Below are 14,752 nucleotides of genomic sequence, written 5' to 3' on the forward strand. Positions count from 1 at the left end.
TATGGGAAGTCCTCCGGCTATTGGCCGGGGCTCCTTAGGACGGCGCGCGCGCCCTAAGCACAGTGCCCGGAAAGGAGCACGCGCCGGCAGCAGCGAGGGAAGGAGCGCTGGAGGACGCTGTGCGCTGAACAGGAAGGTGAGAGGGACGGCGTCTCTGCCTAGCAGGAGGCAGAGATGCCGATGCTACACTAGACTTTAGTTTGTTTCTCTCCTCCTGTGCACACCGTGTTACTTGCTTCTGTCCCTGCTTCCCTACTGACTTTGCTGCATCCATCCAGTGGTTCCCAAGATTCCTGAAGGTGTCTCGTCCCCGTTCCCCACATCTCATCCTGCCAACTGCACCAATGCTCAGGACACGAGTACCCACTCAGACAAGGGGCTTAGTGTGTGGACGTCACCAGGTGAACCTAAACAGCCCTTAAAGGGTAACCTTCGTCAATAATACACATGAAAATGAACAACTATGTCTCATATCTTATCAGAAAAATCTGCTTCTTTTTCTCCTGAATGGATTTTTTACCCTCTTGAGAATTTTGACAATGAAAGATCAATTCAGAAGGAGAAACGAACAGATTTCTGTAATACAATAAACACTGCTCAAAAAAATAAAGGGAACACTCAAATAACACATCCTTGATCTGAATGAATGAAATATTCTCATTGAAAACTTTGTTCTGTACAAAGTTGAATGTGCTGACAACAAAATCACACAAAAATCATCAATGGAAATCAAATTTATTAACCAATGGAGGCCTGGATTTGGAGCCACCCCCAAAATTAAAGTGGAAAAACACACTGCAGGCTGATCCAACGTTGATGTAATGTCCTTAAAACAAGTCAAAATGAGGCTCAGTATTCTGTGTGGCCTCCACATGCCTGTATGACCTCCCTACAACGCCTAGGCATGCTCCTAATGAGGTTGCGGATGGACTCCTGTGGGATCTCCTCCCAGACCTGGACTAAAGCATCCGCCAATTCCTGGACAGTCTGTGGTGCAACGTGACGTTGGTGGATGGAGCGAGACATGATGTCCCAGATGTGCTCAATCGGATTCAGGTCTGGGGAACGGGCGGGACAGTCCATAGCTTCAATGCCTTCATCTTGCAGGAACTGCTGACACACTCCAGCCACATGAGGTTTGGCATTGTCCTGCATTAGGAGGAACCCAGGGCCAACCGCTCCAGCATATGGTCTCACAAGGGGTCTAGGGATCTCATCTCGGTACCTAATGGCAGTCAGGCTACCTCTGGCGAGCACATGGCCCTCCAAAGAAATTCCACCCCACACCATTACTGACCCACTGCCAAATCGGTCATGCTGAAGGATGTTGCAGGCAGCAGATCGCTCTCCACGGCATCTCCAGACTCTGTCACGTCTGTCACATGTGCTCAGTGTGAACCTGCAGTGTGAAGAGCACAGGGCGCCAGTGGCGACTTTGCCAATCCTGGTGTTCTGTTGCAAATGCCAAGCGTCCTGCACGGTGTTGGGCTGTGAGCACAACTCCCATCTGTGGACGTCAGGCCTCCATACCACCCTCATGGAGTCGGTTTCTAACCGTCTGCGCAGACACATGCACATTAGTGGCCTGCTGGAGGTCATTTTGCAGGGCTCTGGCAGTGCTCCTCCTGTTCCTCCTTGCACAAAGACGAAGGTAGCGGTCCTGCTGCTGTGTTGTTGCCCTCCTACGGCCCCTTCCACATCTCCTGGTGTACTGACCTGTCTCCTGGTAGTGCCTCCAGCCTCTGGACACTACGCTGACAGACACAGCAAACCTTCTTGCCACAGCTCGCATTAATGTGCCATCCTGGATGAGCTGCACTACCTGAGCAACTTCTGTGGGTTGTAGAGTCTGTCTCATGCTACCACGAGTGTGAAAACACAACCAACATTCAAAAGTGACCAAAACATCAGCCAGAAAGCATTGGTACTGAGATGTGGTCTGTGGTCCCCACCTGCAGAACCACTCCTTTATTGAGTGTGTCTTGATAATTCCCAATAATTTCCATCTATTGTCTATTCCATTTGAACAACAGCATGTGAAATTGATTGTCAATCAGGGTTGCTTCCTAAGTGGACAGTTTGATTTCACAGAAGTTTGATTTGCTTGGAGTTATATTCTGTTGTTTAACCACTTCCCGACCGCCCACTATACATAAACGTCAGCGCTGCCTGGGCTCTGTGCAGCGCCGACGTTTAAAAATGGTGGGTGGTCCCGCAGCGCTCAGGACTCCCAGGGTCCTGCAAGCGCTGCAGTTCCGGTGCAGAGCGATAGCTCTGATAGGGGACATCATCGGGACCTGATTGGATCAGGTCCCAATGATGTTAACCCTTTGCTATCTTCTATATGCCGCGATCTATAGTGATCGCGGCATATAGAAGATAGTGAGAGGAGAGGGGGTCGTCCACTTACCTCTCCGACGGCCCCCTGATATCTTCCAGGACCTGCCGTTATGGCAGCTGGAGGTCACATGACCGCCTCCAGATCTGCCATATATGGTGTCCTGCTGAGCTCAGCCTGCAGCTGAGTCCAACAGGAGACACTGACTGAAACAGTCAGCAAAGATGTCATGCAATGTAATACATGTCTATTACATTGCATGAGATCAGTGATTAGAAAAATAAAAATTAATGTCCCATACAGGGACTAAGTAAAAATGTAAAAAAAGAAGTCTAAAAAATGTTTTCAAACTGTTAAAAAAAAATCACAAAATAAATAAAAATAAATAAATAAAATATTAAACCAATAAATCCGTATATTTATGCAAAAACAAAAAAAGTACACGTATTTGGTATCGCCGCATCCGAAACAACCAGATCTATAAAACTGTCACACTAATTAACTCCTTCTGTGCACACCATAATAAAAATAAATAAAAAACGGAGCAAAAAACTATGCTTTTTCATCATATCGCCAAACAAAAAGTGAAAAAAATGTGATCAAAAAGCAAAATGGAAATAAAAATGGTATCGCTGAAAACGTCATCTTGTTCCGCAAAAAAAAAGCCGCCATACATCTCCATCAGCCGAAAAATAAAAAAGTTATAGCTCTCAGAATAAAGCGATGTAAAAAAATTTTTTTTCTATAAAATTGTTTTATTGTGTAAAAGCGCCAAAACATAAAAAAAATATACAGTAAGTGTAGTATCGCTGTAAACGTACTGACCCGAAGAATAATGCTGCCTTATCACTTTTACCACACGCAGAACGGCATAAAAAAACCCCTCAAAAAACAATTCCTGAATTGTTGGTTTTTGTTAATTTTACCTCCCAAAAAACGGAATAGAAAGCGATCAAAAAATGTCACGTACCCAAAAATGGTACCAATAAAAATGTCAACTCATCCCGCAAAAAACAAGTCGTCACATGACTCTGTCGGCCGAAATATGGAAAAATTATAGCTCTCAAAATATGGCGATGTAAAAAATAGATTTTGAAAAAAAAGCGTCTCTTAGTGTGTGACAGTTGTCAATCATAAAAACCCGATATAAATCTGGTATCTCTGTAATCGCACCGACCCGAAGAATAAAGTAATCTCATCACTTATACCGCACGATGAATGGCGTAAAAAATAAATAAAACCAATTCTTCACTTGCTACTGATTTGTTTATTATGTCTCCCAAAGATCGCAGTAAGGCTCTGCTCACATTTATCCTGCGCTCTGTGCTGAGCACTTACACCAGAGTTTCCGTGTAAATCTCTGAAGTACGTGATTCAGACGGAACCCATGACGGAAGATTCCCTGTAATGAGGCAGATATATGCCACTGTGGATGCCGTCTGGCCTGTGATCCCACGGTGTCAGTTTTTTTAGGCGTGCATAAAAGTGCGGTTGGCCACAGTTTTGTGCACTTCTGGAAAAAAGGACACCGCTAAGCAGAGGCCAGACGGAGTCCAGAGTAACTCTGCTGCCTCATTATAGTGAATGGATCCTGCAGGGGTTTCATCTGAATTACATCACTTGGAAATTTAGATGGAAACCCCGATGTAAGTGCTCAGCCTCGAGCGCCGGATGTTACGTAAAATGTTCCCAATAAAAGATTCAACTCAGTCCTCAAAAAAAGCTAGTCCCCACTCAGGTCCGTCATCTGTTAAAAATATTCCAAGTTACTGGTAGCAGAAAGGCTCTGGAAAAGCAAAATGGCCCTTGCCCCCCAAAAGAAATTCAGAAAATTTTGTACTCCCAAATCCAAATGCCTATTCTACAATAATTTGTTCTCCAATTGTCAAATAGCGCTCCGCCCCCCCCAGATCTCGCCGTATGGCTAAGCGGTACGATACAGCCACATATGGGGTATTGCCACTTTTAGAAGAAATTGTGTGACACATTTCGGCACCAATTTTACCCATTGCCCTGTGTGAAAATGTAAAATCTGAGGGTAAAACATTTTTTTGTGGTAAAAATATAAATATGTTATCTTCACTGCCCAATGGTATAAATTTAAAAATTAAAAAACACTCACTACTTCCCTAGATGAATTCCTTGAGAGGTGTAGTTTACAAAATGGGGTCACTTGTGGGAGTTTCTGCTGTTTCGGCATGTCAGCGACTCTTCAAATGTGACATGGTGTCTGCAACCTATCCCAGGAAACATAGCGCTCCTTTCTCTTCCGAACCCTGCCGTACACCAAAGCAGTGCTTTTCCCCCACATATGGGGTATCGGCGTACTCAGGAGAAATTGCACAGCAAATTTTATGGTGCAATTTCTCCTGTTATCCTTATGATAATACAAAATTAGGGAATGAAAAACATTTTTTGTTGGAAAAATGTGAAAATTTTATTTTTACGGCTCAATATTATAAACTTCTTTGAAGCACCTAGGGGTGCAAGGTGCTCACCACACATCTAGATAAGTTCCTAAGGGGTCTAGTTTCCAAAATGGTGTCACCTGTGAGGGTTTTTTCCACTGTTTAGGCACATTAGGGGCTCCCCAAATGCGACATGGCGTCTGCTAATTATTCAAACAAATTTTACATTCAAAAAGTCAATTGGCGCTCCTTCCCTTCCAAACCCTGCCGTGCGCCCAAACAGTGGTTTGCCTCCACATATGGGGTATTGGCGTGTTCAGGAGAAATTGCACAACAAATTTCATGGTGCAATTTCTCCTGTTACCCTTATGATAATGCAAAATTAGGGGAGGAAAAACATTTTTTGTGGGAAAAATGTGAAAATTTTATTTTTACGGCTCAATATTGTTATGCACACGCCCGGGCTAAGCGGCGTGTGCGTGTGATTGGTAGTGATTCCACTGGACCGTGCCGGAGAGTGAATGCCTGGAGGGGCGTGACTAAGTATTCACCCGATCCGACCAGGGTCGCACGACGGCATACGACGCCAGTGCACCAAGGAGGAACCAAGCAGAGGGACCAGGTGCTACTCCAGGACAGACCCCGGACACGGCTGTTGACCCACACAGGGAAATACAGGAACAGGCTGGTAGGCTGGCACACAGACTGGAGGGTATAGGCAGGCACGACTGGTATGCAGGCAGGCGGGTATGCAGGCAGGGGGGTAAAGGCAAGCACAGCTAGAGTGCAGACAGGGAGGCACTAGCAGGTAGGAACACAGGCGGGATAGGACCCAGTACACACCGGGACTCAGGAACAATACAGGTAGGACAGGACTGCCGGAGCAGCGGGCAGAAGCAGGGCAGGACAGGACTGCCGGAGCAGCGGGCAGAAGCAGGGCAGGACAGGACTGCCGGAGCAGCGGGCAGAAGCAGGGCAGGACAGGACTGCCGGAGCAGCGGGCAGAAGCAGGGCAGGACAGGACTGCCGGAGCAGCGGGCAGAAGCAGGGCAGGACAGGACTGCCGGAGCAGCGGGCAAAGGAGTCAGAGCAGGCTAGGCTGAGTAGGGGGGACAGGGCTCTGTTCACACGGAACAGACAGGAAGGGAAAGGCAGAGCCAGACACCCACAGGGTACTTGCAGTGAAGTAGCGAGTGGACCACAAACTCACAAACGGGAGTACAGAGACAACAAGCAGGAGTTAGGTACGAGTTCAGACTCTGCAGAAAAAGGAAGGGAACGGACATAGAGGCAAAACAGGTAAAGGATAGGAGAGAGTTCAGACTGGAACTGAGTGTACGGAGAGACCGACACTGCAGCGGGATACAGGAGCGGGTCTGGGAATACGGCCCCCAGAGAGGCAGGACGAACAGGCAAGGAGCGTGTTCAGACAGGACAGACAAGATACAGAAGCGGGTCTAGGAAATCAGCCCCTAGAAGGCGAGAGGAACAGGCAAGGAGCGTGTTCAGACAGGTCAGACAAGATACAGGAACAGGTCTAGGTAATCGGCCCCTAGAAGGCAGGAGGAACAGGCTAGGAGCGTGTTCAGACAGGTCAGACAAGATACAGGAACAGGTCTAGGTAATCGGCCCCTAGAAGGCAGGAGGAACAGGCTAGGAGCGTGTTCAGACAGGCCTGGAAATACAGCCTCCAGGATAGGCAGAAAAGAGAACACAGAACGGGACCTGGCACCTTCAGAGTGCAAGCACACACTGAAAGAAACACTATGCTCAGGCAGGGATAGATGGGCGCAGCTGAGCTATATACCAGGTGACAGACAGCAATAGGCTGAGGACGCACAAGAGGTGTGACCCACAGCAGGTACAAAAAGCAGGAAGTGATCGGGCGCCGCCCTTAAGCAGCAGAAACAGACACAAACAGACAGCATGGAGGGAAGCCAGAGAGACATTCTGGACAGGAGATCAAGTGCGCGCTCTTGCACAGTGGGAGATGGACCACTATGCAAGGACGCCGCCAGGTATGTTACAAATATTATAAACTTCTGTGAAGCACCTGGGGGTGCAAGGTGCTCACCACACATCTAGATAAGTTCCCTAAGGGGTCTAGTTTCCAAAATGGTGTCACTTGTGGGGGGTTTACACTGTTTAGGCACATCAGGGGCTCCCCAAATGCAACATGGCGTCCGCTAATTATTCAAGCAAATTTTACATTCAAAAAGTCAATTGGCGCTCCTTCCCTTCCAAACCCTGCCGTGCGCCCAAACAGTGGTTTGCCTCCACATATGGGGTATCGGCGTGTTCAGGAGAAATTGCACAACAAATTTCATGGTGCAATTTCTCCTGTTACCCTTATGATAATGCAAAATTAGGGGAGGAAAAACATTTTTTTGTGGAAAAAATGTGAAAATTTTATTTTTACGGCTCAATATTATAAACTTCTGTGAAGCACCTAGGGGTGCAAGGTGCTCACCACACATCTAGATAAGTTCCCTAAGGGGTCTGGTTTCCAAAATGGTGTCACTTGTGGGGGGTTTACACTGTTTAGGCACATCAGGAGGTCTCCAAACGCAACATGGCGTCTGCTAATTATTCAAACAAATTTTACATTCAAAAAGTCTAATGGTGCTCCTTCCCTTCCGAACCCTGCAGTGCGCCCAAACAGTGGTTTTCCCTCACATATGGGGTATCAGCGCGCTCATGAGAAATTTCACTACAAATTGTGTATTCCATTTTTTCCTGTTACCCTTGTGAAAATAAAAAAATTGGGTCTAAAGTAACATTTTTGTGAAAAAAAGTTAAATGTTCATTGTTTTCTTCCACATTCCAAAAATTCCCGTGAAACACCTAAAGGGTTAATAAACTTTTTGAATGTGGTTTTCAGCACCTTGAGGGGTGCAGTTTTTAGAATGGTGTCACTTTGGGGTATTTTCTGCCATAAAGGCCCCTCAAAGTCACTTCAAATAAGATGTGGTCCCTAAAAAAATGTTTTTGTAAATTTTGTTGGAAAAATAAGAAATCGCTGGTCAACTTTTAACCCTTATAGCTTCCTAACAAAAAAAAATTTTGGTTCCAAAATTGTGCTGATGTAAAGTAGACATGTGGAAAATGTTATTTATTAACTATTTTGTGTGACATATCTCTCTGATTTAAGGGCATGACAATTCAAAGTTTGAAAATTGCAAAATTTTCAAAATTTTCGCCAAATTTCTGATTTTTTTCACAAATAAACACAAGTGATATTGAAGAAATTTTACCACTATCATGAAGTACAATATGTCACGAAAAAAACAATCTCAGAATCAGGGGAATCTATTCAAGCGTTCCAGAGTAATTACTTCATAAAGTGACAGTGGTCAGAATTGAAAAAATTGGCCCGGTCACGAAGGCAAAAATAGGCTCTGGCGCGAAGTGGTTAAGTGTTCCCTTTATTTTTTTGAGCAGTGTATTATAAAGTTTCCTATTTTTACGTGTACTATTGATTTATTACAAAAAAAAATTAAATTACACTTGCTTTTCAAGCTCCACACCCTAAGCAGAGGGTCAGGATTTAATAATCTTGTGTACTACTGCAGGCAGGACAGAAGGGGGAGGCTTCTGCTGCAGCCAGTTATCTTACAGTCATACACAGGAGGGTGTTGAGGGAAAGGGGGGTTTTTGGATATGTTCATGAGACACTTAAAAAAAAAATTATTTACTTATTTTATCATTTGCGTGGTAATATAAGGCAAAGCGGGATTAAGGTGGGAATTTCTAGGATGTTAATATATGTGCAGTTTTTGTGTTCATTTAATTTTACCAGTCCAATCATTTTTCTCTCTGCTAAATTTCTAGAGTTAGTATGATTAAAATAAGTTAATAAGTAGGAAACTATTATCTCTCGTGTTTCACTGGCTTTACCCTCAAGAAGACTTTATTTTCCTATATTTAAAGCCCAAACATCTGAAAGCCCTAAACAGGTATGGCTGGCAGTAAAACTCCCTTTGCAGTCCAAATTGTATATCTTAGTCCTAACTTTTCATGATGTTAGCCAAGAAAAGAATCTTATACATCGTAAATACGGCAAAGATTCTTGCAGAAATGTGTTTGGACACTGTACACGTTTGAATGATTTAACAACCACAAACTGTATAAAAATTAGTTATTTAAATCTCTGATGATCTTATTTCTGATGTTTGGTATCACTAAATGACGTAAGATACTAAGTTGCCAAAATGAGATATGTTTTCCATCTGTTCCTTTCTTATCGGCTTCTTCTGGGGTTGCTAGTCTCTAAATCTTTTTCGTATTTGCGTACACTGTGTTCAGAATTATTAGGCAAATGCGTATTTTGATCACATGATACTTTTTATACATGTTGTCCTACTCCAAGCTGCATAGGCTTGAGAGCCAACTACCAATTAAGTAAATCTGGTGATGTGCATCTCTGTAATGAGGAGGGGTGTTGACTAATGACATCAACACCCTATATAAGGTGTGCTTAATTATTAGGCAACTTCCTTTCCTTTGGCAAAATGGGTCAGAAGAGAGATTTGACGGGCTCTGAAAAGTCCAAAATTGTGAGATGTCTTGCAGAGGGATGCAGCAGTCTTGAAATTTCCAAACTTTTGAAACGTGATCACCGAACAATCAAGCATTTCATGCTGCCAAGATGCCATTCGCCACCAGTTTTGCCATATTTCAGAGCTGCAACGTTACTGAAGTATCAAAAATCACAAGGTGTGCGATACTCAGGGACATGGCCAAGGTAAGGAAGGCTGAAAAATGACCACCTTTGAACAAGAAACATAAGATAAAACGTCAAGAATGGGCCAAGAAATATCTTAAGACTGATTTTTCAAAGGTTTTATGGACTGATGAAATGAGAGTGACTCTTGATGGGCCAGATGGATGGGCCAGAGGCTGGATCAGTAAAGGGCAGAGAGCTCCACTCCGACTCAGACGCCAGCAAGGTGGAGGTGGGGTACTGGTATGGGCTGGTATCATCAAAGATGAACTTGTGGGACCTTTTCGGGTTGAGGATGGAGTGAAGCTCAACTCCCTGACCTACTGCCAGTTTCTGGAAGACAACTTCTTCAAGCAGTGGTACAGGAAGAAGTCGGTATCGTTCAAGAAAAACATGATTTTCATGCAGGACAATGCTCCATCACATGCATCCAACTACTCCACAGCGTGGCTGGCCAGTGAAGGTCTAAAAGAAGAAAAAATAATGACATGGCCCCCTTGTTCACCTGATCTGAACCCCATAGAGATCCTGTGGTCCATCATAAAATGTGAGATCTACAGGGAGGGAAAACAGTACACCTCTCGGAACAGTGTCTGGGATGCTGTGATGGCTGCTACACGCAATGTTGATCAAAAACAGATCAAGCAACTGACAGAATCTATGGATGGAAGGCTGCTGAGTGTCATCATAAAGAAAGGTGGCTATATTGATCACTAATTTTTGGGGTTTTTGTATTTGCATGTCAGAAATGTTTATCTCTAAAGTTTGTGCACTGATATTGGTTTACCTGATAAAAATAGACAAGTGAGATGGGATTATATTTGGTTTTTATTAAGTTGCCTAATAATTCGGCACAGTAATAGTTACCTGCACAAACAGATATCCTCCTAAGATAGCCAAATCTAAAAAAAAGCCACTCCAACTTCCAAATATATTAAGCTTTTGGGTTGATTGAGAACATAGATGTTGATCAATAATAAAAATAATCCTCTAAAATACAACTTGCCTAATAATTCTGCACACAGTGTATATCATAGGACCAAGATTCAGTGAAGTTTCTTCATGGGCTTCCCATGTGCCATTGTTTTTGAAAGGTGGATATAGCTAAACATCTTCTGACAGATTTTTAAAGGGGTTGTATAGGAATAGAATATCATGGCTGCTTTGATTCACAAACAGCTGTTCATGGCTTGTGTCTGGCATTGTAGCTCAGCTCCATTGAAGTGAATAAGGCTGAGATGCAATAACCCCACAACCTCAGGACAGTTGTAGCACTATCTTTGGAAGAAAGCAACTATGCTTTTCTAAACCCGGACAAATCTTTAAACTTAAATAGTCCGTAGAGATAAGCGGATCTGACATAATTCGGATTCATCTGTTCGCGCAGATTTTACAGGGAAATAAAATTTGCAGAGAAATTATTCCCCACAAATTGAATGTTCTTTATTATGCTCTTTTGTCTCTCCCAACCATAATAAACATAAGATGTAAAAATAAAAATACTTTTTGTAAAGCACTTTTTTAAAATTTGAGTAGAATTCAATGCCACTTAAATAAATTCGCCCATCTCTCGTTTAAGAACCAATGTAATAGCAGAAGAAACCGAACTGCAAACTACTTTTTTTTAACCAAAAGTGATGTTTCTGGCCCCCAAACAATCACTCTAAAGTGCGGACCCTTTCCAGTTCCTGCTCTTCAGTCTGTAAAACTGCAAACAAGCATAACAGACAGGATGGCTTTCAGTTTTGGAGGAGCCTGGTTATGACGGGGACAATGCATACTGAGAAGTGGGTAAAACGACGGCAAGTTAGAAATCATGATAATAGTTACAGTACCAGGATATATTAGACAGGTACTGTATGTCAACCAAAATCATTATTAACTTATTGTGGGCGATTAGGGCAGCAAGATCATGCTTTTCACAGGTTTTATGTGAAATTAGGAGTACTCTTTAGGCCATGGCCCCACTATCAGTATTCGGTCAGTATTTTTTCTCAGGAGTGGGAGTCAAAACCAGGAGTGGGTGATAAATGCAGAATTGGTGACTTGTTTCTATTATACCTTTTCTCTGATTGTTCCTCTCCTGGTTTTGGCTCCCACTTCTAAGAAAAAATACTGACCGAATACTGACCAAATACTGATAGTGGGGCCGTGGCCTTAAACTGACAATAATATGCTATGACACGAGGGTCATTAGAGTCCTCCTGTGCAATAAAATATGGATTTATAGGGGCTCACATCTTCTCCATTTTTTTTTCAATGCTCAACTGGTTTAAAGTTCGACGTACATCTTAGAAAGCCGTCAGCCTAGCATGCACGTATTCGCAGTAGGGCGAGGGGAATAAGTTACTGCCAAACACCTCTGGCTGCGGCTTATCTTCCATGAGAAAGGATCAGGCATGTTGAAATCCAATATGTCCCTTCCTTCTTTTCCCCACATCATTTATTGGGACTGGAGCTCTCTCATTCACATTAGATGGTTGCCTGATCCAGTCAAAATCAGTGGGTTCAACTGATGTTCACATAAATGGTGCTGACAATTATTACTGGTGTCAGCACAGAATTAGACTTTTCCTTCCCTTGATATTGTCTCTGTAGGGGAGCAGTCGCCTGAAAGTCACGGTGACATACAGCAACATAACTGTCATTAGTGGCTAACTGATACTTGTGGGAAAAGGATGTCAGACCCTAATACGGCTCCTGACATCATCGCTAAAGTGGCTGTCACAACAAACAGATGATTTAACATTTACAGTACAGACCAAAAGTTTGGACACACCTTCTCATTTAAAGATTTTTCTGTATTTTCATGACTATGAAAATTGTACATTCACACTGAAGCATCAAAACTATGAATTAACACATGTGGAATTATATACTTAACAAAAAAGTGTGAAACAACTGAAAATATGTCTTATATTCTAGGTTCTTCAAAGTAGCCACCTTTTGCTTTGATGACTGCTTTGCACACTCTTGGCATTCTCTTGATGAGCTTCAAGAGGTAGTCACCGGAAATGGTCTTCCAACAATCTTGAAGGAGTTCCCAGAGATGCTTAGCACTTGTTGGCCCTTTTGCCTTCACTCTGCGGTCCAGCTCACCCCAAACCATCTCGATTGGGTTCAGGTCTGGTGACTGTGGAGGTCAGGTCATCTGGCGTAGCACCCCATCACTCTCCTCCTTGGTCAAATAGCCCTTACACAGCCTGGAGGTGTGTTTGGGGTCATTGTTCTGTTGAAAAATAAATGATGGTCCAACTAAACGCAAACCGGATGGAATAGCATGTCGCTGCAAGATGCTGTGGTAGCCATGCTGGTTCAGTATGCCTTCAATTTTGAATAAATCCCCAACAGTGTCACCAGCAAAGCACCCCCACAACATCACACCTCCACCTTCATGCTTCACGGTGGGAACCAGGCATGTAGAGTCCATCCGTTCACCTTTTCTGCATCGCACAAAGACACGGTGGTTGGAACCAAAGATCTCAAATTTGTACTCATCAGACCAAAGCACAGATTTCCACTGGTCTAATGTCCATTCCTTGTGTTCTTTAGCCCAAACAAGTCTCTTCTGCTTGTTGCCTGTCCTTAGCAGTGGTTTCCTAGCAGCTATTTTACCATGAAGGCCTGCTGCACAATGTCTCCTCTTAACAGTTGTTGAAGAGATGTGTCTGCTGCTAGAACTGTGTGTGGCATTGACCTGGTCTCTAATCTGAGCTGCTGTTAACCAGCAATTTCTGAGGCTGGTGACTCGGATAAACTTATCCTCAGAAGCAGAGGTGACTCTTGGTCTTCCTTTCCTGGGGCGGTCCTCATGTGCGCCAGTCTTTTTGTAGCGCTTGATGGTTTTTGCAACTGCACTTGGGGACACTTTCAAAGTTTGCCCAATTTTTCGGACTGACTGACCTTCATTTCTTAAAGTAACGATGGGCACTCGTTTTTCTTTACTTAGCTGCTTTTTTCTTGCCATAATACAAATTCTAACAGTCTATTCAGTAGGACTATCAGCTGTGTATCCACCAGACTTCTGCACAGCACAACTGATGGTCCCAACCCCATTTATAAGGCAAGAAATGCCACTTATTAAACCTGACAGGGCACACCTGTGAAGTGAAAACCATTTCCGGTGACTACCTCTTGAAGCTCATCAAGAGAATGCCAAGAGTGTGCAAAGCAGTCATTAAAGCAAAAGGTGGCTACTTTGAAGAACCTAGAATATAAGACACATTTTCAGTTGTTTCACACTTTTTGTTAAGCATATAATTCCACATGTGTTAATTCATAGTTTTGATGCCTTCAGTGTGAATGTACAATTTTCAAAGTCATGAAAATACAGAAAAATATTTAAATGAGAAGGTGTGTCCAAACTTTTGGTCTGTACTGTATGTTATCTCAATTTGTTGTGTAGTTGTATAAAATCTATTGTTCCCTGTTTTCTGGCAGTTCCTCAACTATTCTTCAATTAAAGGGAACCTGTCATCTCGAGAAACGCTATTTACTTGCAGATATAGGGTTAGTCTGCAAGTAAATTGAGTTTAATTCCGGTGTATCCAGCTTACTGATGCAGGGAGAAAATGAAGTTATATTCTCCCTGCAGCCGCTTGCTTCAAAACATCGGGGGTCGATTGAAATGTTTACATTAAAGGGACGAGGTCATAAAAAAAGTGTCAGATCTTTTATTTATTTTATTGAAGGGTGGGGGGAATAATTAAAATATATGTATCAATGTAAAAATAAAAGATGCCTAAAGTACAGGCGTGCTGAGATACACTGCAAACTGGTCACATTAAAGCAAAATTAATGACACAAGCAGCCGTCTATTGTACATCTACATACAAGACATAGAGCGGGTGGGGTGGGCAGGATTATTTGGGGAAGACTAATGATGTCATTACTCATCCAAAAGCAGCAATTCAGCATTTTTTTGTCTATATAGTGCTGCTGCATATTATTAAAGAATAAAATAGAGACTCTTGTGTATGCCTGTTTTAGTTGATGCACCATTTCTGGCTTGTCTAACATGCAGATTCTTTTTCCTTCTCGGATATGGTTCCCCTAATTCAAACCAAATTTTCCATGATGTTTCGGGCTTTGCAGAGTTGGCAAAGTTTTGTCCCACTGCACTTTCCGTTCTCTTAAAGTGGTTGTTAAGGCTTGGGGTTACTGCAGACTTGTGAATACTCACAGTGCGCAATGTGCTCATGTAAGGGGGAAGACCGGGGTGTAAGTACTTTCAGAACAAGGGATCTGGAGCTGCCGGGGCCGTGGCTCTTGTTGCAGGGGGAA

The sequence above is a fragment of the Phyllobates terribilis genome, unplaced genomic scaffold, assembly GCF_046119375.1.
Source record: "Phyllobates terribilis strain yellow unplaced genomic scaffold, ASM4611937v1 Scaffold_4__5_contigs__length_816908805, whole genome shotgun sequence".
In the NCBI taxonomy this organism is placed as follows: domain Eukaryota; kingdom Metazoa; phylum Chordata; class Amphibia; order Anura; family Dendrobatidae; genus Phyllobates; species Phyllobates terribilis.